Source organism: Hordeum vulgare, chromosome 6H (assembly GCF_904849725.1).
Source record: "Hordeum vulgare subsp. vulgare chromosome 6H, MorexV3_pseudomolecules_assembly, whole genome shotgun sequence".
NCBI classification, from domain to species: Eukaryota; Viridiplantae; Streptophyta; class Magnoliopsida; order Poales; family Poaceae; genus Hordeum; species Hordeum vulgare.
The window spans coordinates 341,055,954-341,062,843 of NC_058523.1; positions in this window are offsets into that span (position 1 = coordinate 341,055,954).

Here is a 6,890-nt window from a genome sequence, read left to right on the forward strand (position 1 = left end):
GGGAGTTGATACGCCTCAAACATATCTACTTTTCCAAACACTTTTGCTCTTGTTTTGGACTCTGATTTGCATGATTTGAATGAAACTAACCCAAACTGACGCTGTTTTCAGAAAATCTACCTTGGTGTTATTTTTGTGCAGAAATAGAAGTTCTTGGAATTGGAAAAAACTTCTTGTGGATTTTTTCTGGAATATATGAAGAATTATGGATCGAAGACGTGCCGTAGGGGGGTTGACTGTGGGCCACAAGCCAACAGGGTGCACCCACCCCGCGGGCGAGCCCTGTTAGCTTGTGGCGCCCACATGGCTTCCACAACCCTAATTTCACTCCTATAAATTCATAGTATCGAAGAAAAAAATAAGAGAGAAGTTTTCATTGCGTTTTAAGAGATATAGGCGCCGCCACCTCCCGTTATGCCTCGATGGGCTGATCTGGAGTCCGTTTGGGGATCTGGAGAGGGGAATTCTTTGTCGTTGTCATCATCAAACCTTCTCCATCAACAATTTGATGATGCTTACCACTGGGAGTGAGTAATTTGTTTGTTGGCTTGGTGGATGGTGATGGGATTGGATGAGATTGATCATGTAATCGAGTTATTTTGATAGGGCTTGATCCCTAGTATTCACTATGTTCTCACATTGATGTTACTATGACTTTTCTGTGCTTAATGCTTGTCACTAGGGCCCGAGTGACATGATTTCAGATCTAAACCTATTATGTTTTCTCTCAATATGAAAGTGTTTAGATCCTATCTTACAAGTTGTATGCACCTATTACGTGTTATGATCCGCATATCCCAAGGTGACAATAATTGGGATTCTTTCCGGTGATTGCCGTTGTCTGAGGAGTTCATATACTCACCATGTGTTAATGCTTTGTTACAATTATATATTAAAGGAGGCTTTAATATCCCATAGTTTCCTTATGGACCACGCTGTCGCGTAAGGGTAGGACAAAAGATGTGATACAAGTTCTTATCGCAAGCACGTCTGACTACACATGGAATACATGCCTACATTATATTGATGAATTTGAGCTAGTTCTATGTCGCTCTAGTGTGTAACTGTTCCATGATCGCTGTCATCTAAATCATTATCCATCACGGGTCCACGTGACTATGCTTCTCAGATACTAAATGTTGCTAATTAACTATTGATGCTGCTACTGTTACAATCACTGCAAAATTGCTACTATTACCATTGATGTCACTACTACTATTTTGCTCGGCTACTAAAATATTTCTTGTAGAGAGATATTCCATGCGTGGTTGGATTGACAAGTCAGATTCTAAGACCAATAAATATTCTTTACCCCCCTTGCGTTGAATCAATAAATCAGGGTGTAGTACTATCGACAAAGACTGTTGCAATCCCATATACTTGTGGTTAGCACGACTATTTTCTTGTGTTGTTGACTGGGAGCATATCTTTTTTTATTATGTTCACTTGAGTATATACAATTGCAACTATGAGGAATCTAAAAGATACTAGAACTAAAATCCTACCCTCTAAGACGAGGGGATGAAAGGAACTGCCATCTAGCTCTGCTTTTGATTCACCTACTATTTTGAATCACCTTATGACACCATCACCTGCTGCTCGTTCTCATGTGTTGCAATTACTTGATGATGCTACTTCTTAAATTAATGATGATACTAGTGCTATACTTGATGAAACTAAAACTGTGCCATTGAATGAATTACCTGATGCTCATATTGCTAAAGCTAGAGAACTTAAAATTGCTGAAACTGATGAAGATTTTGAATCACCTATTATGCCTAGCTGTCCTAATATATATGAATTGCCTAATGTACCTGAGGGTTATGTGATGGATGTGGAGATAACTAGAGACTCTATTGCTTGTAATGATATAGATGATTTGAAGAAACTATTGTGCAAACTGAAAGAAAAATCTATTATGGAGTTAATTAAACATGACCCTAAAGTTTCTACTTCTCCTATACGTGTTACTCATAAGGATTATGAATTCTGTGTTGATCTTGAGTTAATCATTATAATAGAATCTTATCCTTTCTATGGTTATGAAACTAAAATACTGTTGGGCACCTCACTAAATTAAATGATATTGCCACTTTGTTTACCAATGAGGAAAATATACACTACTATTATATTTTAAGCTTTTTCCTTTTTTGCTAAAAGGTGATGCAAAGGAGTGATTCCTCACTCTTGCTCCTAGTTTCTCCCCTTGTGTCGAATCAATAAATGATGGTGTAATTCTATCCGCGAAGACTATTGCGATCCCCTATACTTGTGGGTTACGATACGTCCATTTTGCATGATGAATTCTTCTTGATATTTATGTTATTCTTGTCCATTATTTCTCATTATGGTACAATTCTTATGCCTTTCCTCTCTGAATATGCAAGGCACATCACAAAGAGAGATATTACTGGAAGCTGGAATTCTGGACCTGAAACCAAGAAAAAGGATGAAAAATCACTAGACTCCAAACGACCTGAAACTTCACGGAGATTTTTATGGAATATATAAGAAAAATTGTTCAAAAAAGTAACCAGAGGGGGCCACTGGCTGGCCACAAGCCAAGAGGGTGCACCCACCCCACTGGGCGTGCCCTGATGGCTTGTGGGGCCCCAACAGGTCTCTCGACCACCCCCTATTCTCCTATATGGTGTGTTTTACCCTAGAAAAATCATAAGGATACTTTTGGGACAAAGCTCTACCGTCTCGAGGCAGACACCTTGGTAGAAGCCCTTGTACTCTCTGGCAAAGAGATTATGTCGAGGAACCTTCTTTTCGGGAGGGGGAGATCGAAGCCATCGTCATCACCAACGCTTCCTCCTTCGTGGGAGAACCAATATTCATCAACATATTCACCATCACCATCTTATCTCAAACCCTAGTTCATATCTTGTATTCAATATTTGTCTCGAAACCTCAGATTGGTACATGTGGGTTACTAGTAGGGTTGATTAAATCGTGTAGTTGATTCTTGTTGTGTTACTTGGTGGAAGATTTTATGTTCAGATCCATAATTATCATTATTATACCTCTAATCTTGAACATGTAGATGAGGTGTGAGTAGTTAATTCTGTTCCTGAGGACATGGGAGAAGTCTTGTTATAAGTAATCATGTGAAGTTGGTATTTGTTCAATATTTTGATGATGTGTATGTTGTTGCTTGTCTTAGTGGTGTCGTGTGAACATCGACTATATGCCACTTCACCAGGTTATGGGCCTAAGGGAAGGAAGTGTGGATTAACAAGTACATGATGGGTTGCGAGAGTGACAGAAGCTTAAACCCAAGTTTATGCGTTGCTTCATAAGGGGCTGATTTGGATCCACACATTTCATGCTATGGTTAGTTTTATCTTAACTCTTATTTCATAGTTGCGGATGCTTGCGAGAGGGGATAATCATAAGTGGGTCGCTTGTTCAAGTAAGAACAACATCTTAGCACCGGTCCACCCACATATCAAATTATTCAAAGTAGCAAACACGAATCAACTCGAACATGATGAACATGACTAGACAGAAATTCCCATGTGTCTTCGGGAGCGCTTGCTTCATATAAGAGTACTTTCAGGCCTGTCCTTGGTTATAAAAAGGATTGGGCTATCTTTCTGCATACTTGCTACTATTGTTACTTGTCACTTATTACATATTATCCTACTACAAAACTATCTATCATTGTCACTTACAACAGTTGGAGAGAATACCTTGCTGAAACTTCTTATAATTTCCTTCTGCTCGTCGTTGGGTTTGACACTCTTACTTATCAAAAGGACTACAACTGATCCTCTATACTTGTGACTCATGAGGTTATCACTTCCTTTAGTGGTGTCATGTGAGTGTCCACTACATGATGATTCACCATACTTGTGACTAATGGAAGGCACTGTGCAGTAATAAGTAGATGATGGGTTGCTACAGTGACAAAATCTTAAACCCTAGTTTATTCGTTATTCCGTAAAAGGACTAATCTCGGTCCACATCTTTCATGCTATGGTCAGATTTATCTTAATTCTTCTTTTGTTGTTGTTGATGCTTGTGTGAGGGGGTAATCATAAGTGGGTAGCTTGTTACAGTCAGAACAACACGCAACCACCGGTCCACCCACATATTAAATCATCAAAGTAAAGAACGCGAATAAACTCAATATGATGAATATGACTAGACGACAATTCTCGTGTGTCCTCGAGAGCGCTTTACATTATATAAGAGAACTTTGAGGCTTTTCCTTTGCTATAAAAAGGATTGGGACACATGGCTGCACACTTCGTACTATTTTTACTTGTGACCTGTTACGAATTGTCTTGCTACAAAACTATCTATCATTGTTACTTATAGCACTTGTAGAGAATACCTTGCTGAAAATTGCTTACCATTTCCTTCTGCTCCTCATTAAGTTTGACACTCTTACTTATCGAAAGGACTATGATTTATCTGCTATACTTGTGTCTCATAAAGACTCTTTTCTACCACCGTTTCCGTGGTGTTAAGCTCATTTGGTAAGTGTAATTTGGTATGGAAACATTTATGCTATGTGCTGAAATTTATTGTTGTTTGTTACAATGGAAGATAATCCTTTGAGGGACCTGTTTTGGGTATCTTCACCCCAACCAGAAGTGGAGAAGGCCTCTCTTGAACCTATTGAACCTACTGAAACTAGTTACTATGAAATTCCTTTGGGGATATTAAAGAAACTACTAGCTAATCCTTATGCAGGAGATGGAATAACTCATCATGATTTGCACTTGATATATATAGATGAGATTTGTGGATTATTTAAGCTTGCAGGTTTATCCAAAGATGAAGTTAAGAATAAGGTATTACCTTTATCTTTGGAGGGAAAGTCATTCATTTTTATAGGCTATTGGATGATGTTGGAACATGGGACTCGGATCGATTGAAGTTGGAATTTCACGAGAAGTTTTATCCTACGCATCTGGTTCATTGCGATCGGAATTATAGATATATATATATAGGCCTCGTGAAGGAGAAAGTATTGCTCAAGCTTGGGGGAGGTTCAAGTCTATGATGCACACATGTCCCAATCATGAGCTCTCAAGAGAAATTATTATACAAAACTTTTATGCTTGAGTTTCTTTTATTGATCAACTGATGCTCAATTCTTTTTCTACTGGTTCCTTCATGAAGAAAACTATGGAATTCAAGTGGGATCTTCTGGAGAGAATTAAACGGAACTATGAAGATTGGGAACTCGACAAAGGTAAAGAGTGAGGTATAAAACTTGAGTTTGATTGTCTTAAATCTTTTATGGAAACCAATACTTTATATAAGTCTAACACTAAATATGGACTTGACTGTGAGATAGTATATCCCTTTTGTAAATCTTCTGCTTCTCATGTTAATCTCCCCAAGGAGAAATGGTTTAAATTCCATCCACCTATTGAATAATTATTAGAGGAACCTACTAAAATTAAAGGTGAAACAATTATTTGCCATGTTGATCCAGCTGTGCCTAGTGCTTACATTGAAAAAACACCTTTTCCTGTTAGAATTAAGGAACATGCTAAAGCTACAACTGTGGTTAGTAAAAGCAATGTAAGGACACCCAAACCTTTTGAACAATTAAATATAGAACCTAATATTGCTATTTTTAAAGATCTCTTGGTTGACAAGATTGATGGGCAAATTATCTATTTCAGCGATGAGGCTGCTAGAATAGGAAAACCGACTAGAAATGACCAGGATGTGTTGGATAAGAATAAATGAGTTGTTGGCATGCATGTTGCTTCTATTAAAATTGGAGACCATTGCTATCATGGATTATGCGATATGGGTACTAGTGTGAGTGTTATTCCCTTTACTTTATTGTTGGGGAACGTAGTAATTTCAAAAATTTCCTATGCCATACAAGGATCTATCTATGGAGAAACCAGCAACGAGAGAGGTTGTAGAGCATCTTCATACCTTTGAAGATCGCTAAGCGGAAGCATTGCTAGAACATGGTTGATGGAGCTCGCAGCGATCCAGATCGCGGTGGATTCCGATCTATGCGCCGAACAATGGCGCCTCAGCGTTCAACACACATGCAGCCCGATGACGTCTCCAACGCCTTGATCCAGCAAGGATGGAGGAGAGGTTGAGGGAGAGCTGCGGCAGCACGACAGTGTGGTGACGGTGGAGCTATGTGGTACTCCGGCAGGGCTTCGCTAAGCACTACGGAGGACGACGAGGAGGAGAATTATGGATGCACCGTGGAGAGATCAATTGTGTATCTCAAAAGGGACAAAACCTTAAGTATATATAGAAGGAGGGAGAGGGAGGGCTGCCTTGGCCCCTCCTCCAAGGAGGAGAGGTTCGGTCAAGCTAGGGAGGAGTCCACCTCCCACAAGGGAGGTGGATCCCTTCCTTTTCAATCCTCTTTTGCCTTATCTCTTTATCCCTAGCCGCATGGGCCTTTAGGGAAGGCCTTGGAAAGCCCAATAAGGTCTGGTCCACCTCCTTTAACAGCCCATTAAGTCCTTTGGTCGTCACACCCCTCCCGGGGGTCCTCCGGCACCCTCCCGGCACTCCCGGTACACTACCGATGAGCCCGAAATTTTTCTGGTGACCAAAACAGTACTTCCTATATATCAATCTTTACCTCCGGACCATTCCGGAGCTCACCGTGACGTCTAGGATCTCATCCGGGACTCCGAACAACCTTGGGTAACCACATACACTATTTCCCTATAATCCTAGCGTCATCGAACCTTAAGTGTGTAGACCCTACGGGTACAGGAGACATGCAGACATGACCGATACATCTCTCTGGCCAATAACCAACAACGGGGGTCTAGATATCCATTTTGGTTCCCACATGTTCCACGATGAACTCATCGGATGAACCACGATGTCAAGGATTCAATCAATCTCGTATGCAATTCCCTTTGTCTATCAGT